Source organism: Cervus elaphus, chromosome 29 (assembly GCF_910594005.1).
Source record: "Cervus elaphus chromosome 29, mCerEla1.1, whole genome shotgun sequence".
Lineage (NCBI taxonomy): Eukaryota > Metazoa > Chordata > Mammalia > Artiodactyla > Cervidae > Cervus > Cervus elaphus.
The window spans coordinates 758,716-783,951 of record NC_057843.1 but is presented as its reverse complement, the minus strand read 5'-3'; positions in this window follow the sequence as shown (position 1 = coordinate 783,951).

Genomic DNA, 25,236 nt, shown 5'->3' with positions numbered 1-25,236 from the left:
TCGACTGCAGAGGAATACCACCTTACGACAAGCACCTCAAGAGGAGGCTTCTCTGAGCTCTAGGTATGTGAGAGGGACCCTGGGTTTGCGGCCTCAAGTGGAATGGACCCCGCGATGACCTGACTCGAAATAAGGACGGATATGCCTGCAGTGACTTGAATGCAGGCTCGTCTTGCATCTCCCAAGACGAAAGGATGTCTAAATCCCCTGTGGAGACCACAGAGAAAGACCTAGTTCCCCACCTCATCGCGACCGGATGCCTCACATCCTTGGGAAACTCCAGAGGGACGCGGAGATCAGTGCCTCCAAAGGAGACGATGCCTGACTCCTCGTGAAACTTGATAGGAGTCCCATGATTCCTGTGGCACGTGGAAAGGGACCCTTGGTCTCCTGCCTCAGCTGGAGAGGCGTCCCAATTGCCCTGCCAAGCCTCGAGGAGAATCCCGAGTTGTCGCTCGCAACTAGGCAGGAGTCCTGACGTCGCTGAACAAACACGTGTGTGGAAGGGCCATCCCCGTCGTAACTCGAGAATATACCCCAGGTTCCCACCGCAACTCGAGAAAAATCATGAGACTTCCCCCTCGCCGCGAGATGAAGCCCGATTCCCCTGCACTGCGTGCAGAGCAATGCCGTGTTGCACATCACACAGGAAAGGAGCCTTGATTTCCTTGATGGCACTCCAGAGAAGCCCCAAGAACACTGTTTCAAGGCTAGAGGGATCCTGAGGTCACTGTAGCAACACGAAAAACCTCCGTGGAGCAAAAATCAACTCGAGATGAGAGGTTAGTCCCTGGCTTCGACTCCAGAAGAAAACCACTTTACCACAAACACCTCAAGAGGAGGCTTCTCTCAGCTCTAGGTAAGTGAGAGGGACACTGAGTTTGCGGCCTCAAGTGGAATGGACACCGCGATGCCCTGACTCGAAATAAGGCTGGATATGCCTGCAGTGACTTGAATGCAGGCTCGTCTTGCATCTCCCAAGACGAAAGTATGTCTGAATCCCCTGTGAAGACCACAGAGAAAGACCTAGTTCCCCACCTCATCGCGACTGGATGCCTCACATCCTTTGAAAACTCCAGAGGGACCCGGAGATCAGTGCCTCCAAAGGAGACGATGCCTGATTCCTCGTGAAACTTGATAGGAGTCCCAGGATTCCTGTGGCACGTGGAAAGGAACCCTTGGTCTCCTGCCTCAGCTGGAGAGGCGTCCCAATTGCCCTGCCAAGCCTTGAGGAGAATCCCGAGTTGTCCCTTGCAACTAGGCAGGAGTCCTGACGTCGCTGAACAAACACGTGTGTGGAAGGGCCATCCCTGTCGTAACTCGAGAATATACCCCAGGTTCCCGCCGCAACTCGACAAAAACCATGAGACTTCCCCCTCGCCGCGACATGAGGCCCGATTCCCCTGCACTGCGTGCAGAGCAATGCCGTGTTGCACATCACACAGGAAAGGAGCCTTGATTTCCTTGATGGCACTCCAGAGAAACCCCAAGAACACTGTTTCAAGGCTAGAGGGATCCTGAGGTCACTGTAGCAACACGAAGGAGCTCCGTGGACCACAAATCAACTCGAGATGAGAGGTTAGTCCCTGGCTTCGACTCCAGAGGAATACCACCTTACCACAAGCACCTCAAGAGGAGGCTTCTCTGAGCTCCAGGTATGTGAGAGGGACCCTGAGTTTGCGGCCTCAAGTGGAATGGACACCGCGATGCCCTGACTGGAAATAAGGCTGGATATGCCTGCAGTGACTTGAATGCAGGCTCGTCTTGCATCTCCCAAGACGAAAGGATGTCTGAATCCCCTGTGGAGACCACAGAGAAAGACCTAGTTCCCCACCTCATCGCGACCGGAGGCCTCACATCCTTTGAAAACTCCAGAGGGACGCGGAGATCAGTGCCTCCAAAGGAGACGATGCCTGACTCCTCGTGAATCTTGATAAGAGTCCCAGGATTCCTGTGGCACATGGAAAGGGACCCTTGGTCTCCCGCCTCAGCTGGAGAGGCGTCCCAATTGCCCTGCCAAGCCTCGAGGAGAATCCCGAGTTGTCCCTAGCAACTAGGCAGGAGTCCTGATGTCGCTGAACAAACACTTGTGTGGAAGGGCCATCCCCGAGGTAACTCGAGAATATACCCCAGGTTCCCGCCGCAACTCGAGAAAAACCATGAGACTTCCCCCTCGCCGCGAGATGAGGCCCGATTCCCCTGCACTGCGTGCAGAGCAATGCCGTGTTGCACATCACACAGGAAAGGAGCCTTGATTTCCTTGATGGCACTCCAGAGAAACACCAAGAACACTGTTTCAAGGCTAGAGGGATCCTGAGGTCACTGTAGCAACACGAAAGAGCTCCGTGGACCACAAATCAACTCGAGATGAGAGGTTAGTCCCTGGCTTCGACTCCAGAGGAATACCACCTTACCACAAGCACCTCAAGAGGAGGCTTCTCTCAGCTCTAGGTAAGTGAGAGGGACACTGAGTTTGCGGCCTCAAGTGGAATGGACACCGCGATGCCCTGACTCGAAATAAGGCCGGATATGCCTGCAGTGACTTGAATGCAGCCTCATCTTGCATCTCCCAAGACGAAAGTGTGTCTGAATCCCCTGTGAAGACCACAGATAAAGACCTAGTTCCCCACCTCATGGCGACAGGAGGCCTCACATCCTTGGAAAACTCCAGAGGGACGCGGAGATCAGTGCCTCCAAAGGAGACGATGCCTGACTCCTCGTGAAACTTGATAGGAGTCCCAGGATTCCTCTGGCACGTGGAAAGTGACCCTTGGTCTCCCGCCTCAGCTGGAGAGGCGTCCCAATTGCCCTGCCAAGCCTCGAGGAGAATCCCGAGTTGTCCCTCGCAACTAGGCAGGAGTCCTGACGTCGCTGAACAAACACGTGTGTGGAAGGGCCATCCCTGTCGTAACTCGAGAATATACCCCAGGTTCCCGCCGCAACTCGAGAAAAACAATGAGACTTCCCCCTCGCAGCGAGATGAGGCCCGATTCCCCTGCACTGCGTGCAGAGCAATGCCGTGTTGCACATCACACAGGAAAGGAGCCTTGATTTCCTTGATGGCACTCCAGAGAAACCCCAAGAACACTCTTTTAAGGCTAGAGGGATCCTGAGGTCACTGTAGCAACACGAAAGAGCTCCGTGGACCACAAATCAACTCGAGATGAGAGGTTAGTCCCTGGCTTCGACTCCAGAGGAATACCACCTTACCACAAGCACCTCAAGAGGAGGCTTCTCTCAGCTTTAGGTATTTGAGACGGACCCTGAGTTTGCGGCCTCAAGTGGAATGGACACCGCGATGCCCTGAGTCGAAATAAGGCCGGATATGCCTGCAGTGACTTGAATGCAGGCTCGTCTTGCATCTCCCAAGACGAAAGGATGTCTGAATCCCCTGTGGAGACCATAGAGAAAAACCTAGTTCCCCACCTTATCGCGACTGGAGGCCTCACATCATTTGAAAACTCCAGAGGGACCCGGAGATCAGTGCCTCCAAAGGAGACGATGCCTGATTCCTCGTGAAACTTGATAGGAGTCCCAGGATTCCTTTGGCACGTGGAAAGGGACCCTTGGTCTCCCGTCTCAGCTGTAGAGGCGTCCCAATTGCCCTGCCTAGCCTCGAGGAGAATCCCTAGTTGTCCCTTACAACTAGGGAGAAGTCCTGACGTCACTGAACAAACACGTGTGTGGAAGGGCCATTCCCGTCGTAACTCGAGAATATATCCCAGGTTCCCGCCGCAACTCGAGAAAAACCATGAGACTTACCCCTCGCCGCGAGATGAGGCCCGATTCCCCTGCACTGCGTGCAGAGCAATGCCATGTTGCACATCACACAGGAAAGGAGCCTTGATTTCCTTGATGGCACTCCAGAGAAACCCCAAGAACACTCTTTTACGGCTAGAGGGATCCTGAGGTCACTGTAGCAACACGAAAGAGCTCCGTGGACCAAAAATCAACTCGAGATGAGAGGTTAGTCCCTGGCTTCGACTCCAGAGGAATACCACCTTACCACAAGCACCTCAAGAGGAGGCTTCTCTGAGCTCTAGGTATGTGAGAGGGACCCTGGGTGTGCGGCCTCAAGTGGAATGGACCCCGCGATGACCTGACTCGAAATAAGGACGGATATGCCTGCAGTGACTTGAATGCAGGCTCGTCTTGCATCTCCCAAGACGAAAGGATGTCTGTATCCCCTGTGGAGACCACAGAGAAAGACCTAGTTCCCCACCTCATCGCGACCGGATGCCTCACATCCTTGGGAAACTCCAGAGGGACGCGGAGATCAGTGCCTCCAAAGGAGACGATGCCTGACTCCTCGTGAAACTTGATAGGAGTCCCAGGATTCCTGTGGCACGTGGAAAGGGACCCTTGGTCTTCCGCCTCAGCTGGAGAGGCGTCCCAATTGCCCTGCCAAGCCTCGAGGAGAATCCCGAGTTGTCCCTAGCAACTAGGCAGGAGTCCTGACGTCGCTGAACAAACACGTGTGTGGAAGGGCCATCCCCGAGGTAACTCGAGAATATACCCCAGGTTCCCGCCGCAACTCGAGAAAAACCATGAGACTTTCCCCTCGCCGCGAGATGAGGCCCGATTCCCCTGCACTGCGTGCAGAGCAATGCCGTGTTGCACATCACACAGGAAAGGAGCCTTGATTTCCTTGATGGCACTCCAGAGAAACACCAAGAACACTGTTTCAAGGCTAGAGGGATCCTGAGGTCACTGTAGCAACACGAAAGAGCTCCGTGGACCACAAATCAACTCGAGATGAGAGGTTAGTCCCTGGCTTCGACTCCAGAGGAATACCACCTTACCACAAGCACCTCAAGAGGAGGCTTCTCTCAGCTCTAGGTAAGTGAGAGGGACTGAGTTTGCGGCCTCAAGTGGAATGGACACCGCGATGCCCTGACTCGAAATAAGGCCGGATATGCCTGCAGTGACTTGAATGCAGGCTCGTCTTGCATCTCCCAAGACGAAAGTATGTCTGAATCCCCTGTGAAGACCACAGATAAAGACCTAGTTCCCCACCTCATGGCGACAGGAGGCCTCACATCCTTGGAAAACTCCAGAGGGACGCGGAGATCAGTGCCTCCAAAGGAGACGATGCCTGATTCCTCGTGAAACTTGATAGGAGTCCCAGGATTCCTGTGGCAAGTGGAAAGGAACCCTTGGTCTCCTGCCTCAGCTGGAGAGGCGTCCGAATTGCCCTGCCAAGCCTTGAGGAGAATCCCGAGTTGTCCCTTGCAACTAGGCAGGAGTCCTGACGTCGCTGAATAAACACGTGTGTGGAAGGGCCATCCCTGTCGTAACTCGAGAATATACCCCAGGTTCCCGCCGCAACTCGAGAAAAACCATGAGACTTCCCCCTCGCCGCCAGATGAGGCCCGATTCCCCTGCACTGCGTGCAGAGCAATGCCGTGTTGCACATCACACAGGAAAGGAGCCTTGATTTCCTTGATGGCACTCCAGAGAAACCCCAAGAACACTCTTTTAAGGCTAGAGGGATCCTGAGGTCACTGTAGCAACACGAAAGAGCTCCGTGGACCACAAATCAACTCGAGATGAGAGGTTAGTCCCTGGCTTCGACTCCAGAGGAATACCACCTTACCACAAGCACCTCAAGAGGAGGCTTCTCTCAGCTTTAGGTATGTGAGAGGGACCCTGAGTTTGCGGCCTCAAGTGGAATGGACACCGCGATGCCCTGAGTCGAAATAAGGCCGGATATGCCTGCAGTGACTTGAATGCAGGCTCGTCTTGCATCTCCCAAGACGAAAGGATGTCTGAATCCCCTGTGGAGACCATAGAGAAAAACCTAGTTCCCCACCTTATCGCGACTGGAGGCCTCACATCATTTGAAAACTCCAGAGGGACCCGGAGATCAGTGCCTCCAAAGGAGACGATGCCTGACTCCTCGTGAAACTTGATACGAGTCCCAGGATTCCTTTGGCACGTGGAAAGGGACCCTTGGTCTCCCGTCTCAGCTGTAGAGGCGTCCCAATTGCCCTGCCTAGCCTCGAGGAGAATCCCTAGTTGTCCCTTACAACTAGGGAGGAGTCCTGACGTCACTGAACAAACACGTGTGTGGAAGGGCCATCCCCGTCGTAACTCGAGAATATACCCCAGGTTCCCGCCGCAACTCGAGAAAAACCATGAGACTTACCCCTCGCCGCGAGATGAGGCCCGATTCCCCTGCACTGCGTGCAGAGCAATGCCGTGTTGCACATCACACAGGAAAGGAGCCTTGATTTCCTTGATGGCACTCCAGAGAAAGCCCAAGAACACTCTTTTAAGGCTAGAGGGATCCTGAGGTCACTGTAGCAACACGAAAGAGCTCCGTGGACCACAAATCAACTCGAGATGAGAGGTTAGTCCCTGGCTTCGACTGCAGAGGAATACCACCTTACGACAAGCACCTCAAGAGGAGGCTTCTCTGAGCTCTAGGTATGTGAGAGGGACCCTGGGTTTGCGGCCTCAAGTGGAATGGACCCCGCGATGACCTGACTCGAAATAAGGACGGATATGCCTGCAGTGACTTGAATGCAGGCTCGTCTTGCATCTCCCAAGACGAAAGGATGTCTAAATCCCCTGTGGAGACCACAGAGAAAGACCTAGTTCCCCACCTCATCGCGACCGGATGCCTCACATCCTTGGGAAACTCCAGAGGGACGCGGAGATCAGTGCCTCCAAAGGAGACGATGCCTGACTCCTCGTGAAACTTGATAGGAGTCCCAGGATTCCTGTGGCACGTGGAAAGGGACCCTTGGTCTCCTGCCTCAGCTGGAGAGGCGTCCCAATTGCCCTGCCAAGCCTCGAGGAGAATCCCGAGTTGTCGCTCGCAACTAGGCAGGAGTCTTGACGTCGCTGAACAAACACGTGTGTGGAAGGGCCATCCCCGTCGTAACTCGAGAATATACCCCAGGTTCCCGCCGCAACTCGAGAAAAATCATGAGACTTCCCCCTCGCAGCGAGATGACGCCCGATTCCCCTGCACTGCGTGCAGAGCAATGCCGTGTTGCACATCACACAGGAAAGGAGCCTTGATTTCCTTGATGGCACTCCAGAGAAGCCCCAAGAACACTGTTTCAAGGCTAGAGGGATCCTGAGGTCACTGTAGCAACACGAAAAACCTCCGTGGAGCAAAAATCAACTCGAGATGAGAGGTTAGTCCCTGGCTTCGACTCCAGAGGAATACCACTTTACCACAAACACCTCAAGAGGAGGCTTCTCTCAGCTCTAGGTAAGTGAGAGGGACACTGAGTTTGCGGCCTCATGTGGAATGGACACCGCGATGCCCTGACTCGAAATAAGGCTGGATATGCCTGCAGTGACTTGAATGCAGGCTCGTCTTGCATCTCCCAAGAAGAAAGTATGTCTGAATCCCCTGTGAAGACCACAGAGAAAGACCTAGTTCCCCACCTCATCGCGACTGGATGCCTCACATCCTTTGAAAACTCCAGAGGGACCCGGAGATCAGTGCCTCCAAAGGAGACGATGCCTGATTCCTCGTGAAACTTGATAGGAGTCCCAGGATTCCTGTGGCACGTGGAAAGGAACCCTTGGTCTCCTGCCTCAGCTGGAGAGGCGTCCCAATTGCCCTGCCAAGCCTTGAGGAGAATCCCGAGTTGTCCCTTGCAACTAGGCAGGAGTCCTGACGTCGCTGAACAAACACGTGTGTGGAAGGGCCATCCCTGTCGTAACTCGAGAATATACCCCAGGTTCCCGCCGCAACTCGAGAAAAACCATGAGACTTCCCCCTCGCCGCGACATGAGGCCCGATTCCCCTGCACTGCGTTCAGAGCAATGCCGTGTTGCACATCACACAGGAAAGGAGCCTTGATTTCCTTGATGGCACTCCAGAGAAACCCCAAGAACACTGTTTCAAGGCTAGAGGGATCCTGAGGTCACTGTAGCAACACGAAAGAGCTCCGTGGACCACAAATCAACTCGAGATGAGAGGTTAGTCCCTGGCTTCGACTCCAGAGGAATACCACCTTACCACAAGCACCTCAAGAGGAGGCTTCTCTGAGCTCCAGGTATGTGAGAGGGACCCTGAGTTTGCGGCCTCAAGTGGAATGGACACCGCGATGCCCTGACTGGAAATAAGGCTGGATATGCCTGCAGTGACTTGAATGCAGGCTCGTCTTGCATCTCCCAAGACGAAAGGATGTCTGAATCCCCTGTGGAGACCACAGAGAAAGACCTAGTTCCCCACCTCATCGCGACCGGAGGCCTCACATCCTTTGAAAACTCCAGAGGGACGCGGAGATCAGTGCCTCCAAAGGAGACGATGCCTGACTCTTCGTGAATCTTGATAAGAGTCCCAGGATTCCTGTGGCACATAGAAAGGGACCCTTGGTCTCCCGCCTCAGCTGGAGAGGCCTCCCAATTGCCCTGCCAAGCCTCGAGGAGAATCCCGAGTTGTCCCTAGCAACTAGGCAGGAGTCCTGACGTCGCTGAACAAACACTTGTGTGGAAGGGCCATCCCCGAGGTAACTCGAGAATATACCCCAGGTTCCCGCCGCAACTCGAGAAAAACCATGAGACTTCCCCCTCGCCGCGAGATGAGGCCCGATTCCCCTGCACTGCGTGCAGAGCAATGCCGTGTTGCACATCACACAGGAAAGGAGCCTTGATTTCCTTGATGGCACTCCAGAGAAACACCAAGAACACTGTTTCAAGGCTAGAGGGATCCTGAGGTCACTGTAGCAACACGAAAGAGCTCCGTGGACCACAAATCAACTCGAGATGAGAGGTTAGTCCCTGGCTTCGACTCCAGAGGAATACCACCTTACCACAAGCACCTCAAGAGGAGGCTTCTCTCAGCTCTAGGTAAGTGAGAGGGACACTGAGTTTGCGGCCTCAAGTGGAATGGACACCGCGATGCCCTGACTCGAAATAAGGCCGGATATGCCTGCAGTGACTTGAATGCAGCCTCATCTTGCATCTCCCAAGACGAAAGTGTGTCTGAATCCCCTGTGAAGACCACAGATAAAGACCTAGTTCCCCACCTCATGGCGACAGGAGGCCTCACATCCTTGGAAAACTCCAGAGGGACGCGGAGATCAGTGCCTCCAAAGGAGACGATGCCTGACTCCTCGTGAAACTTGATAGGAGTCCCAGGATTCCTGTGGCACATGGAAAGGGACCCTTGGTCTCCCGCCTCAGCTGGAGAGGCGTCCCAATTGCCCTGCCAAGCCTCGAGGAGAATCCCGAGTTGTCCCTAGCAACTAGGCAGGAGTCCTGACGTCGCTGAACAAACACGTGTGTGGAAGGGCCATCCCTGTCGTAACTCGAGAATATACCCCAGGTTCCCGCCGCAACTCGAGAAAAACCATGAGACTTCCCCCTCGCCGCGACATGAGGCCCGATTCCCCTGCACTGCGTTCAGAGCAATGCCGTGTTGCACATCACACAGGAAAGGAGCCTTGATTTCCTTGATGGCACTCCAGAGAAACCCCAAGAACACTGTTTCAAGGCTAGAGGGATCCTGAGGTCACTGTAGCAACACGAAAGAGCTCCGTGGACCACAAATCAACTCGAGATGAGAGGTTAGTCCCTGGCTTCGACTCCAGAGGAATACCACCTTACCACAAGCACCTCAAGAGGAGGCTTCTCTGAGCTCCAGGTATGTGAGAGGGACCCTGAGTTTGCGGCCTCAAGTGGAATGGACACCGCGATGCCCTGACTCGAAATAAGGCCGGATATGCCTGCAGTGACTTGAATGCAGCCTCATCTTGCATCTCCCAAGACGAAAGTATGTCTGAATCCCCTGTGAAGACCACAGATAAAGACCTAGTTCCCCACCTCATGGCGACAGGAGGCCTCACATCCTTGGAAAACTCCAGAGGGACGCGGAGATCAGTGCCTCCAAAGGAGACGATGCCTGACTCCTCGTGAAACTTGATAGGAGTCCCAGGATTCCTCTGGCACGTGGAAAGTGACCCTTGGTCTCCCGCCTCAGCTGGAGAGGCGTCCCAATTGCCCTGCCAAGCCTCGAGGAGAATCCCGAGTTGTCCCTCGCAACTAGGCAGGAGTCCTGACGTCGCTGAACAAACACGTGTGTGGAAGGGCCATCCCTGTCGTAACTCGAGAATATACCCCAGGTTCCCGCCGCAACTCGAGAAAAACAATGAGACTTCCCCCTCGCAGCGAGATGAGGCCCGATTCCCCTGCACTGCGTGCAGAGCAATGCCGTGTTGCACATCACACAGGAAAGGAGCCTTGATTTCCTTGATGGTACTCCAGAGAAAGCCCAAGAACACTGTTTCAAGGCTAGAGGGATCCTGAGGTCACTGTAGCAACACGAAAGAGCTCCGTGGACCAAAAATCAACTCGAGATGAGAGGTTAGTCCCTGGCTTCGACTCCAGAGGAATACCACCTTACCACAAGCACCTCAAGAGGAGGCTTCTCTCAGCTCTAGGTAAGTGAGAGGGACACTGAGTTTGCGGCCTCAACTGGAATGGACACCGCGATGCCCTGACTCGAAATAAGGCCGGATATGCCTGCAGTGACTTGAATGCAGGCTCGTCTTGCATCTCCCAAGACGAAAGTATGTCTGAATCCCCTGTGGAGACCACAGATAAAGACCTAGTTCCCCACCTCATGGCGACAGGAGGCCTCACATCCTTGGAAAACTCCAGAGGGACGCGGAGATCAGTGCCTCCAAAGGAGACAATGCCTGACTCCTCGTGAAACTTGATAGGAGTCCCATGATTCCTGTGGCACATGGAAAGGGACCCTTGGTCTCCCGCCTCAGCTGGAGAGGCGACCCAATTGCCCTGCCAAGCCTCGAGGAGAATCCCGAGTTGTCCCTCGTAATTAGGCAGGAGTCCTGACGTCGCTGAACAAACACGTGTGTGGAAGGGCCATCCCCGTCGTAACTCGAGAATATACCCCAGGTTCCCGCCGCAACTCGAGAAAAACCATGAGACTTCCCCCTCGCCGCGAGATGAGGCCCGATTCCCCTGCACTGCGTGCAGAGCAATGCCGTGTTGCACATCGCAGCGGAAAGAAGCCTTGATTTCGTTGATGGCACTCCAGAGAAACACCAAGAACACTGTTTCAAGGCTAGAGGGATCCTGAGGTCACTGTAGCAACACGAAAGAGCTCCGTGGACCAAAAATCAACTCGAGATGAGAGGTTAGTCCCTGGCTTCGACTCCAGAGGAATACCACCTTACCACAAACACCTCAAGAGGAGGCTTCTCTGAGCTCCAGGTATGTGAGACGGACCCTGAGTTTGCGGCCTCAAGTGGAATGGACACCGCGATGCCCTGACTGGAAATAAGGCTGGATATGCCTGCAGTGACTTGAATGCAGGCTCGTCTTGCATCTCCCAAGACGAAAGGATGTCTGAATCCCCTGTGGAGACCACAGAGAAAGACCTAGTTCCCCACCTCATCGCGACCGGAGGCCTCACATCCTTTGAAAACTCCAGAGGGACGCGGAGATCAGTGCCTCCAAAGGAGACGATGCCTGACTCCTCGTGAAACTTGATAGGAGTCCCAGGATTCCTGTGGCACATGGAAAGGGACCCTTGGTCTCCCGCCTCAGCTGGAGAGGCCTCCCAATTGCCCTGCCAAGCCTCGAGGAGAATCCCGAGTTGTCCCTCGCAACTAGGCTGGAGTCCTGACGTCGCTGAACAAACACGTGTGTGGAAGGGCCATCCCCGAGGTAACTCGAGAATATACCCCAGGTTCCCGCCGCAACTCGAGAAAAACCATGAGACTTCCCCCTCGCCGCGAGATGAGGCCCGATTCCCCTGCACTGCGTGCAGAGCAATGCCGTGTTGCACATCACACAGGAAAGGAGCCTTGATTTCCTTGATGGCACTCCAGAGAAACCAAAAGAACACTGTTTCAAGGCTAGAGGGATCCTGAGGTCACTGTAGCAACACGAAAGAGCTCCGTGGACCAAAAATCAACTCGAGATGAGAGGTTAGTCCCTGGCTTCGACTCCAGAGGAATACCACCTTACCACAAGCACCTCAAGAGGAGGCTTCTCTCAGCTCTAGGTAAGTGAGAGGGACACTGAGTTTGCGGCCTCAAGTGGAATGGACACCGCGATGCCCTGACTCGAAATAAGGCCGGATATGCCTGCAGTGACTTGAATGCAGGCTCGTCTTGCATCTCCCAAGATGAAAGTATGTCTGAATCCCCTGTGAAGACCACAGATAAAGATCTAGTTCCCCACCTCATGGCGACAGGAGGCCTCACATCCTTGGAAAACTCCAGAGGGACGCGGAGATCAGTGCCTCCAAAGGAGACGATGCCTGACTCCTCGTGAAACTTGATAGGAGTCCCAGGATTCCTCTGGCACGTGGAAAGTGACCCTTGGTCTCCCGCCTCAGCTGGAGAGGCGTCCCAATTGCCCTGCCAAGCCTCGAGGAGAATCCCGAGTTGTCCCTCGCAACTAGGCAGGAGTCCTGACGTCGCTGAACAAACACGTGTGTGGAAGGGCCATCCCTGTCGTAACTCGAGAATATACCCCAGGTTCCCGCCGCAACTCGAGAAAAACAATGAGACTTCCCCCTCGCAGCGAGATGAGGCATGATTCCCCTGCACTGCATGCAGAGCAATGCCGTGTTGCACATCACACAGGAAAGGAGCCTTGATTTCCTTGATGGTACTCCAGAGAAAGCCCAAGAACACTGTTTCAAGGCTAGAGGGATCCTGAGGTCACTGTAGCAAAACGAAAGAGCTCCGTGGACCAAAAATCAACTCGAGATGAGAGGTTAGTCCCTGGCTTCGACTCCAGAGGAATACCACCTTACCACAAGCACCTCAAGAGGAGGCTTCTCTCAGCTCTAGGTAAGTGAGAGGGACACTGAGTTTGTGGCCTCAAGTGAAATGGACACCGCGATGCCCTGACTCGAAATAAGGCCGGATATGCCTGCAGTGACTTGAATGCAGGCTCGTCTTGCATCTCCCAAGACGAAAGTATGTCTGAATCCCCTGTGGAGACCACAGATAAAGACCTAGTTCCCCACCTCATGGCGACAGGAGGCCTCACATCCTTGGAAAACTCCAGAGGGACGCGGAGATCAGTGCCTCCAAAGGAGACAATGCCTGACTCCTCGTGAAACTTGATAGGAGTCCCATGATTCCTGTGGCACATGGAAAGGGACCCTTGGTCTCCCGCCTCAGCTGGAGAGGCGTCCCAATTGCCCTGCCAAGCCTCGAGGAGAATCCCGAGTTGTCCCTCGTAATTAGGCAGGAGTCCTGACGTCGCTGAACAAACACGTGTGTGGAAGGGCCATCCCCGTCGTAACTCGAGAATATACCCCAGGTTCCCGCCGCAACTCGAGAAAAACCATGAGACTTCCCCCTCGCCGCGAGATGAGGCCCGATTCCCCTGCACTGCGTGCAGAGCAATGCCGTGTTGCACATCGCAGCGGAAAGAAGCCTTGATTTCGTTGATGGCACTCCAGAGAAACACCAAGAACACTGTTTCAAGGCTAGAGGGATCCTGAGGTCACTGTAGCAACACGAAAGAGCTCCGTGGACCAAAAATCAACTCGAGATGAGAGGTTAGTCCCTGGCTTCGACTCCAGAGGAATACCACCTTACCACAAACACCTCAAGAGGAGGCTTCTCTGAGCTCCAGGTATGTGAGACGGACCCTGAGTTTGCGGCCTCAAGTGGAATGGACACCGCGATGCCCTGACTGGAAATAAGGCTGGATATGCCTGCAGTGACTTGAATGCACGCTCGTCTTGCATCTCCCAAGACGAAAGGATGTCTGAATCCCCTGTGGAGACCACAGAGAAAGACCTAGTTCCCCACCTCATCGTGACCGGAGGCCTCACATCCTTTGAAAACTCCAGAGGGACGCGGAGATTAGTGCCTCCAAAGGAGACGATGCCTGACTCCTCGTGAAACTTGATAGGAGTCCCAGGATTCTTGTGGCACGTGGAAAGGGACGCTTGGTCTCCCGCCTCAGCTGGAGAGGCGTCCCAATTGCCCTGCCAAGCCTCGAGGAGAATCCCGAGTTGTCCCTCGCAACTAGGCAGGAGTCCTGACGTCGCTGAACAAACACGTGTGTGGAAGGGCCATCCCCATCGTAACTCGAGAATATACCCCAGGTTCCCGCCGCAACTCAAGAAAAACCATGAGACTTCCCCCTCGCCACGAGATGAGGCCCGATTCCCCTGGACTGCGTGCAGAGCAATGCCGTGTTGCACATCACACAGGAAAGGAGCCTTGATTTCCTTGATGGCACTCCAGAGAAACACCAAGAACACTGTTTCAAGGCTAGAGGGATCCTGAGGTCACTGTAGCAACACGAAAGAGCTCCGTGGACCAAAAATCAACTCGAGATGAAAGGTTAGTCCCTGGCTTCGACTCCAGAGGAATACCACCTTACCAGAAGCACCTCAAGAGGAGGCTTCTCTCAGCTCTAGGTATGTGAGAGGGTCACTGAGTTTGCGGCCTCAAGTGGAATGGACACCGCGATGCCCTGACTCGAAATAAGGCCGGATATGCCTGCAGTGACTTGAATGCAGGCTCGTCTTGCATCTCCCAAGACGAAAGTATGTCTGAATCCCCTGTGAAGACCACAGATAAAGACCTAGTTCCCCACCTCATGGCGACAGGAGGCCTCACATCATTTGAAAACTCCAGAGGGACCCGGAGATCAGTGCCTCCAAAGGAGACGATGCCTGACTCCTCGTGAAACTTGATAGGAGTCCCAGGATTCCTGTGGCACGTGGAAAGTGACCCTTGGTCTCCCGCCTCAGCTGGAGAGGCGTCCCAATTGCCCTGCCAAGCCTCGAGGAGAATCCCGAGTTGTCCCTCGCAACTAGGCAGGAGTCCTGACGTCGCTGAACAAACACGTGTGTGGAAGGGCCATCCCTGTCGTAACTCGAGAATATACCCCAGGTTACCGCCGCAACTCGAGAAAAACCATGAGACTTCCCCCTCACCGCGAGATGAGGCCCGATTCCCCTGGACTGCGTGCAGAGCAATGCCGTGTTGCACATCACACAGGAAAGGAGCCTTGATTTCCTTGATGGCACTCCAGAGAAACACCAAGAACACTGTTTCAAGGCTAGAGGGATCCTGAGGTCACTGTAGCAACACGAAAGAGCTCCGTGGACCAAAAATCAACTCGAGATGAGAGGTTAGTCCCTGGCTTCGACTCCAGAGGAATACCACCTTACCACAAGCACCTCAAGAGGAGGCTTCTCTCAGCTCTAGGTAAGTGAGAGGGACCCTGAGTTTGCGGCCTCAAGTGGAATGGACACCGCGATGCCCTGACTCGAAATAAGGCCGGATATGCCTGCAGTGACTTGAATGCAGGCTCGTCTTGCATCTCCCAAGACGAAATTATGTCTGAATCCCCTGCGGAGACCACAGATAAAGACCTAGTTCCCCACCTCATGGCGACAGGAGGCCTCACATCCTTGGAAAACTCCAGAGGGACGCGGAGATCAGTGCCTCCAAAGGAGACAATGCCTGACTCCTCGTGAAACTTGATAGGAGTCCCATGATTCCTGTGGCACATGGAAAGGGACCCTTGGTCTCCCGCCTCAGCTGGAGAGGCCTCCCAATTGCCCTGCCAAGCCTCGAGGAGAATCCCGAGTTGTCCCTCGCAACTAGGCAGGAGTCCTGACGTCGCTGAACAAACACGTGTGTGGAAGGGCCATCCCCGAGGTAACTCGAGAATATACCCCAGGTTCCCGCCGCAACTCGAGAAAAACCATGAGACTTCCCCCTCGCCGCGAGATGAGGCCCGATTCCCCTGCACTGCGTGCAGAGCAATGCCGTGTTGCACATCACACAGGAAAGGAGCCTTGATTTCCTTGATGGCACTCCAGAGAAACCAAAAGAACACTGTTTCAAGGCTAGAGGGATCCTGAGGTCACTGTAGCAACACGAAAGAGCTCCGTGGACCACAAATCAACTCGAGATGAGAGGTTAGTCCCTGGCTTCGACTCCAGAGGAATACCACCTTACCACAAGCACCTAAAGAGGAGGCTTCTCTCAGCTCTAGGTAAGTGAGAGGGACACTGAGTTTGCGGCCTCAAGTGGAATGGACACCGCGATGCCCTGACTCGAAATAAGGCCGGATATGCCTGCAGTGACTTGAATGCAGGCTCGTCTTGCATCTCCCAAGATGAAAGTATGTCTGAATCCCCTGTGAAGACCACAGATAAAGACCTAGTTCCCCACCTCATGGCGACAGGAGGCCTCACATCCTTGGAAAACTCCAGAGGGACCCGGAGATCAGTGCCTCCAAAGGAGACGATGCCTGACTCCTCGTGAAACTTGATAGGAGTCCCAGGATTCCTCTGGCACGTGGAAAGTGACCCTTGGTCTCCCGCCTCAGCTGGAGAGCCGTCCCAATTGCCCTGCCAAGCCTCGAGGAGAATCCCGAGTTGTCCCTCGCAACTAGGCAGGAGTCCTGACGTCGCTGAACAAACATGTGTGTGGAAGGGCCATCCCTGTCGTAACTCGAGAATATACCCCAGGTTCCCGCCGCAACTCGAGAAAAACAATGAGACTTCCCCCTCGCAGCAAGATGAGGCCTGATTCCCCTGCACTGCATGCAGAGCAATGCCGTGTTGCACATCACACAGGAAAGGAGCCTTGATTTCCTTGATGGTACTCCAGAGAAAGCCCAAGAACACTGTTTCAAGGCTAGAGGGATCCTGAGGTCACTGTAGCAACACGAAAGAGCTCCGTGGACCAAAAATCAACTCGAGATGAGAGGTTAGTCCCTGGCTTCGACTCCAGAGGAATACCACCTTACCACAAGCACCTCAAGAGGAGGCTTCTCTCAGCTCTAGGTAAGTGAGAGGGACACTGAGTTTGCGGCCTCAAGTGAAATGGACACCGCGATGCCCTGACTCGAAATAAGGCCGGATATGCCTGCAGTGACTTGAATGCAGGCTCGTCTTGCATCTCCCAAGACGAAAGTATGTCTGAATCCCCTGTGGAGACCACAGATAAAGACCTAGTTCCCCACCTCATGGCGACAGGAGGCCTCACATCCTTGGAAAACTCCAGAGGGACGCGGAGATCAGTGCCTCCAAAGGAGACAATGCCTGACTCCTCGTGAAACTTGATAGGAGTCCCATGATTCCTGTGGCACATGGAAAGGGACCCTTGGTCTCCCGCCTCAGCTGGAGAGGCGTCCCAATTGCCCTGCCAAGCCTCGAGGAGAATCCCGAGTTGTCCCTCGTAATTAGGCAGGAGTCCTGACGTCGCTGAACAAACACGTGTGTGGAAGGGCCATCCCCGTCGTAACTCGAGAATATACCCCAGGTTCCCGCCGCAACTCGAGAAAAACCATGAGACTTCCCCCTCGCCGCGAGATGAGGCCCGATTCCCCTGCACTGCGTGCAGAGCAATGCCGTGTTGCACATCGCAGCGGAAAGAAGCCTTGATTTCGTTGATGGCACTCCAGAGAAACACCAAGAACACTGTTTCAAGGCTAGAGGGATCCTGAGGTCACTGTAGCAACACGAAAGAGCTCCGTGGACCAAAAATCAACTCGAGATGAGAGGTTAGTCCCTGGCTTCGACTCCAGAGGAATACCACCTTACCACAAACACCTCAAGAGGAGGCTTCTCTGAGCTCCAGGTATGTGAGACGGACCCTGAGTTTGCGGCCTCAAGTGGAATGGACACCGCGATGCCCTGACTCGAAATAAGGCTGGATATGCCTGCAGTGACTTGAATGCAGGCTCGTCTTGCATCTCCCAAGACGAAAGGATGTCTGAATCCCCTGTGGAGACCACAGAGAAAGACCTAGTTCCCCACCTCATCGCGACCGGAGGCCTCACATCCTTTGAAAACTCCAGAGGGACGCGGAGATTAGTGCCTCCAAAGGAGACGATGCCTGACTCCTCGTGAAACTTGATAGGAGTCCCAGGATTCCTGTGGCACGTGGAAAGGGACGCTTGGTCTCCCGCCTCAGCTGGAGAGGCGTCCCAATTGCCCTGCCAAGCCTCGAGGAGAATCCCGAGTTGTCCCTCGCAACTAGGCAGGAGTCCTGACGTCGCTGAACAAACACGTGTGTGGAAGGGCCATCCCCATCGTAACTCGAGAATATACCCCAGGTTCCCGCCGCAACTCAAGAAAAACCATGAGACTTCCCCCTGGCCACGAGATGAGGCCCGATTCCCCTGGACTGCGTGCAGAGCAATGCCGTGTTGCACATCACACAGGAAAGGAGCCTTGATTTCCTTGATGGCACTCCAGAGAAACACCAAGAACACTGTTTCATGGATAGAGGGATCCTGAGGTCACTGTAGCAACACGAAAGAGCTCCGTGGACCACAAATCAACTCGAGATGAAAGGTTAGTCCCTGGCTTCGACTCCAGAGGAATACCACCTTACCACAAGCACCTCAAGAGGAGGCTTCTCTCAGCTCTAGGTATGTGAGAGGGTCACTGAGTTTGCGGCCTCAAGTGGAATGGACACCGCGATGCCCTGACTCGAAATAAGGCCGGATATGCCTGCAGTGACTTGAATGCAGGCTCGTCTTGCATCTCCCAAGACGAAAGTATGTCTGAATCCCCTGTGAAGACCACAGATAAAGACCTAGTTCCCCACCTCATGGCGACAGGAGGCCTCACATCCTTGGAAAACTCCAGAGGGATGTGGAGATCAGTGCCTCCAAAGGAGACGATGCCTGACTCCTCGTGAAACTTGATAGGAGTCCCAGGATTCCTGTGGCACGTGGAAAGTGACCCTTGGTCTCCCGCCTCAGCTGGAGAGGCGTCCCAATTGCCCTGCCAAGCCTCGAGGAGAATCCCGAGTTGTCCCTCGCAACTAGGCAGGAGTCCTGACGTCGCTGAGCAAACACGTGTGTGGAAGGGCCATCCCTGTCGTAACTCGAGAATATACCCCAGGTTCCCGCCGCAACTCGAGAAAAACCATGAGACTTCCCCCTCGCCGCGAGATGAGGCCCGATTCCCCTGCACTGCGTGCAGAGCAATGCCGTGTTGCACATCACACAGGAAAGGAGCCTTGATTTCCTTGATGGCACTCCAGAGAAACACCAAGAACACTGTTTTAAGGCTAGAGGATCCTGAGGTCACTGTAGCAACACGAAAGAGCTCCGTGGACCACAAATCAACTCGAGATGAGAGGATAGTCCCTGGCTTCGACTCCAGAGGAATACCACCTTACCACAAGCACCTCAAGAGGAGGCTTCTCTCAGCTCTAGGTATGTGAGAGGGACCCTGAGTTTGCGGCCTCAAGTGGAATGGACACCGCGATGCCCTGACTCGAAATAAGGCCGGATATGCCTGCAGTGACTTGAATGCAGGCTCGTCTTGCATCTCCCAAGACGAAAGTATGTCTGAATCCCCTGTGAAGACCACAGATAAAGACCTAGTTCCCCACCACATGGCGACAGGAGGCCTCACATCCTTGGAAAACTCCAGAGGGACGCGGAGATCAGTGCCTCCAAAGGAGACGATGCCTGACTCCTCTTGAAACTTGATAGGAGTCCCAGGATTCCTGTGGCACGTGGAAAGGGACCCTTGGTCTCCCGCCTCAGCTGGAGAGGCGTCCCAATTGCCCTGCCAAGCCTCGAGGAGAATCCCGAGTTGTCCCTCGCAACTAGGCAGGAGTCCTGTCGTCGCTGAACAAACACGTGTGTGGAAGGGCCATCCCCGTCGTAACTCGAGAATATACCCCAGGTTCCCGCCGCAACTCGAGAAAAACCATGAGACTTCCCCCTCGCCACGAGATGAGGCCCGATTCCCCTGCACTGCGTGCAGAGCAATGCCGTGTTGCACATCGCAGCGGAAAGAAGCCTTGATTTCCTTGATGGCACTCCAAAGAAAGCCCAAGAACACTGTTTCAAGGCTAGAGGGATCCTGACGTCACTGTAGCAACACGAAAGAGCTCCGTGGACCACAAATCACCTCGAGATGAGAGGTTAGTCCCTGGCTTCGACTCCAGAGGAATACCACCTTACCACAAGCACCTCAAGAGGAGGCTTCTCTCAGCTCTAGGTAAGTGAGAGGGACACTGAGTTTGCGGCCTCAAGTGAAATGGACACCGTGATGCCTTGACTCGAAATAAGGCTGGATTTCCCTGCAGTGACTTGAATGCAGGCTCGTCTTGCATCTCCCAAGACGAAAGTATGTCTGAATCCCCTGTGAAGACCACAGATAGAGACCTAGTTCCCCACCTCATGGCGACAGGAGGCCTCACATCCTTGGAAAACTCCAGAGGGACGCGGAGATTAGTGCCTCCAAAGGAGACGATGCCTGACTCCTCGTGAAACTTGATAGGAGTCCCAGGATTCCTGTGGCACGTGGAAAGGGACCTTTGGTCTCCCGCCTCAGCTGGAGAGGCGTCCCAATTGCCCTGCCAAGCCTCGAGGAGAATCCCGAGTTGTCGCTCGCAACTAGGTAGGAGTCCTGACGTCGCTGAACAAACACATGTGTGGAAGGGCCATCCCCGTCGTAACTCGAGAATATACCCCAGGTTCCCGCCGCAACTCAAGAAAAACCATGAGACTTCCCCCTCGCCGCGAGATGAGGCCCGATTCCCCTGCACTGCGTGCAGAGCAATGCAGTGTTGCACATCGCAGCGGAAAGAAGCCTTGATTTCCTTTGTGGCACACCTGAGAAACCCCAAGAACACTGTTTCAAGGCTAGAGGGATCCTGAGGTCACTGTAGCAACACGAAAGAGCTCCGTGGACCAAAAATCAACTCGAGATGAGAGGTTAGTCCCTGGCTTCGACTCCAGAGGAATACCACCTTACCACAAGCACCTCAAGAGGAGGCTTCTCTGAGCTCCAGGTATGTGAGACGGACCCTGAGTTTACGGCCTCAAGTGGAATGGACACCGCGATGCCCTGACTCGAAATAAGGCCGGATATGCCTGCAGTGACTTGAATGCAGGCTCGTCTTGCATCTCCCAAGACGAAAGGATGTCTGAATCCCCTGTGGAGACCACAGAGAAAGAACTAGTTCCCCACCTCATCGCGACCGAAGGTCTCACATCCTTTGAAAACTCCAGAGGGACGCGGAGATCAGTGCCTCCAAAGGAGACGATGCCTGACTCCTCGTGAAACTTGATAGGAGTTCCAGGATTCCTGTGGCACGTGGAAAGGGACTCTTGGTCTCCCGCCTCAGCTGGAGAGGCGTCCCAATTGCCCTGCCAAGCCTCGAGGAGAATCCCGAGTTGTCCCTCGCAATTAGGCAGGAGTCCTGACGTCGCTGAACAAACACGTGTGTGGAAGGGCCATCCCCGTCGTAACTCGAGAATATACCCCAGGTTCCCGCTGCAACTCAAGAAAAACCATGAGACTTCCCCCTCGCTGCGAGATGATGCCCGATTCCCCTGCACTGCGTCCAGAGCAATGCCGTGTTGCACATCACTCAGGAAACGAGCCTTGATTTCCTTGATGGCACTCCAGAGAAACACCAAGAACACTGTTTCAAGGCTAGAGGGATCCTGAGGTCACTGTAGCAACACGAAAGAGCTCCGTGGACCAAAAATCAACTCGAGATGAGAGGTTAGTCCCTGGCTTCGACTCCAGAGGAATACCACCTTACCACAAGCACCTCAAGAGGAGGCTTCTCTGAGCTCCAGGTATGTGAGACGGACCCTGAGTTTGCGGCCTCAAGTGGAATGGACACCGCGATGCCCTGACTCGAAATAAGGCCGGATATGCCTCCAGTGACTTGAATGCAGGCTCGTCTTGCATCTCCCAAGAAGAAAGGATGTCTGAATCCCCTGTGGAGACCACAGAGAAAGAACTAGTTCCCCACCTCATCGCGACCGAAGGTCTCACATCCTTTGAAAACTCCAGAGGGACGCGGAGATCAGTGCCTCCAAAGGAGACGATGCCTGACTCCTCGTGAAACTTGATAGGAGTCCCAGGATTCCTGTGGCACATGGAAAGGGACCCTTGGTCTCCCGCCTCAGCTGGAGAGGCGTCCCAATTGCCCTGCCAAGCCTCGAGGAGAATCCCGAGTTGTCCCTCGCAACTAGGCAGGAGTCCTGACGTCGCTGAACAAACACGTGTGTGGAAGGGCCATCCCCATCGTAACTCGAGAATATACCCCAGGTTCCCGCCGCAACTCAAGAAAAACCATGAGACTTCCCCCTCGCCACGAGATGAGGCCCGATTCCCCTGGACTGCGTGCAGAGCAATGCCGTGTTGCACATCACACAGGAAAGGAGACTTGATTTCCTTGATGGCACTCCAGAGAAACACCAAGAACACTGTTTCAAGGCTAGAGGGATCCTGAGGTCACTGTAGCAACACGAAAGAGCTCCGTGGACCACAAATCTACTCGAGATGAAAGGTTAGTCCCTGGCTTCGACTCGAGAGGAATACCACCTTACCACAAGCACCTCAAGAGGAGGCTTCTCTCAGCTCTAGGTATGTGAGAGGGTCACTGAGTTTGCGGCCTCAAGTGGAATGGACACCGCGATGCCCTGACTCGAAATAAGGCCGGATATGCCTGCAGTGACTTGAATGCAGGCTCGTCTTGCATCTCCCAAGACGAAAGTATGTCTGAATCCCCTGTGAAGACCACAGATAAAGACCTAGTTCCCCACCTCATGGCGACAGGAGGCCTCACATCCTTGGAAAACTCCAGAGGGACGTGGAGATCAGTGCCTCCAAAGGAGACGATGCCTGACTCCTCGTGAAACTTGATAGGAGTCCCAGGATTCCTGTGGCACGTGGAAAGTGACCCTTGGTCTCCCGCCTCAGCTGGAGAGGCGTCCCAATTGCCCTGCCAAGCCTCGAGGAGAATCCCGAGTTGTCCCTCGCAACTAGGCAGGAGTCCTGACGTCGCTGAACAAACACGTGTGTGGAAGGGCCATCCCTGTCGTAACTCGAGAATATACCCCAGGTTCCCGCCGCAACTCGAGAAAAACCATGAGACTTTCCCCTCGCCGCGAGATGAGGCCCGATTCCCCTGGACTGCGTGCAGAGCAATGCCGTGTTGCACATCACACAGGAAAGGAGCCTTGATTTCCTTGATGGCACTCCAGAGAAACACCAAGAACACTGTTTCAAGGCTAGAGGATCCTGAGGTCACTGTAGCAACACGAAAGAGCTCCGTGGACCACAAATCAACTCGAGATGAGAGGATAGTCCCTGGCTTCGACTCCAGAGAAATACCACCTTACCACAAGCACCTCAAGAGGAGGCTTCTCTCAGCTCTAGGTATGTGAGAGGGACCCTGAGTTTGCGGCCTCAAATGGAATGGACACCGCGATGCCCTGACTCGAAATAAGGCCGGATATGCCTGCAGTGACTTGAATGCAGGCTCGTCTTGCATCTCCCAAGACGAAAGTATGTCTGAATCCCCTGTGAAGACCACAGATAAAGACCTAGTTCCCCACCACATGGCGACAGGAGGCCTCACATCCTTGGAAAACTCCAGAGGGACGCGGAGATCAGTGCCTCCAAAGGAGACGATGCCTGACTCCTCTTGAAACTTGATTGGAGTCCCAGAATTCCTGTGGCACGTGGAAAGGGACCCTTGGTCTCCCGCCTCAGCTGGAGAGGCGTCCCAATTGCCCTGCCAAGCCTCGAGGAGAATCCCGAGTTGTCCCTCGCAACTAGGCAGGAGTCCTGACGTCGCTGAACAAACACGTGTGTGGAAGGGCCATCCCCGTCGTAACTCGAGAATATACCCCAGGTTCCCGCCGCAACTCGAGAAAAACCATGAGACTTCCCCCTCGCCGCGAGATGAGGCCCGATTCCCCTGCACTGCGTGCAGAGCAATGCCGTGTTGCACATCGCAGCGGAAAGAAGCCTTGATTTCCTTGATGGCACTCCAAAGAAAGCCCAAGAACACTGTTTCAAGGCTAGAGGGATCCTGACGTCACTGTAGCAACACGAAAGAGCTCCGTGGACCAAAAATCACCTCGAGATGAGAGGTTAGTCCCTGGCTTCGACTCCAGAGGAATACCACCTTACCACAAGCACCTCAAGAGGAGGCTTCTCTCAGCTCTAGGTAAGTGAGAGGGACACTGAGTTTGCGGCCTCAAGTGAAATGGACACCGCGATGCCTTGACTCGAAATAAGGCTGGATATCCCTGCAGTGACTTGAATGCAGGCTCGTCTTGCATCTCCCAAGACGAAAGTATGTCTGAATCCCCTGTGAAGACCACAGATAGAGACCTAGTTCCCCACCTCATGGCGACAGGAGGCCTCACATCCTTGGAAAACTCCAGAGGGACGCGGAGATTAGTGCCTCCAAAGGAGACGATGCCTGACTCCTCGTGAAACTTGATAGGAGTCCCAGGATTCCTGTGGCACGTGGAAAGGGACCTTTGGTCTCCCGCCTCAGCTGGAGAGGCGTCCCAATTGCCCTGCCAAGCCTCGAGGAGAATCCCGAGTTGTCGCTCGCAACTAGGTAGGAGTCCTGACGTCGCTGAACAAACACATGTGTGGAAGGGCCATCCCCGTCGTAACTCGAGAATATACTCCAGGTTCCCGCCGCAACTCAAGAAAAACCATGAGACTTCCCCCTCGCCGCGAGATGAGGCCCGATTCCCCTGCACTGCGTGCAGAGCAATGCCGTGTTGCACATCGCAGCGGAAAGAAGCCTTGATTTCCTTTGTGGCACACCTGAGAAACCCCAAGAACACTGTTTCAAGGCTAGAGGGATCCTGAGGTCACTGTAGCAACACGAAAGAGCTCCGTGGACCACAAATCAACTCGAGATGAGAGGTTAGTCCCTGGCTTCGACTCCAGAGGAATACCACCTTACCACAAGCACCTCAAGAGGAGGCTTCTCTCAGCTCCAGGTATGTGAGACGGACCCTGAGTTTGCGGCCTCAAGTGGAATGGACACCGCGATGCCCTGACTCGAAATAAGGCCGGATATGCCTCCAGTGACTTGAATGCAGGCTCGTCTTGCATCTCCCAAGAAGAAAGGATGTCTGAATCCCCTGTGGAGACCACAGAGAAAGACCTAGTTCCCCACCTCATCGCGACCGAAGGTCTCACATCCTTTGAAAACTCCAGAGGGACGCGGAGATCAGTGCCTCCAAAGGAGACGATGCCTGACTCCTCGTGAAACTTGATAGGAGTCCCAGGATTCCTGTGGCACATGGAAAGGGACCCTTGGTCTCCCGCCTCAGCTGGAGAGGCGTCCCAATTGCCCTGCCAAGCCTCGAGGAGAATCCCGAGTTGTCCCTCGCAATTAGGCAGGAGTCCTGACGTCGCTGAAGAAACACGTGTGTGGAAGGGCCATCCCCGTCGTAACTCGAGAATATACCCCAGGTTCCCGCTGCAACTCAAGAAAA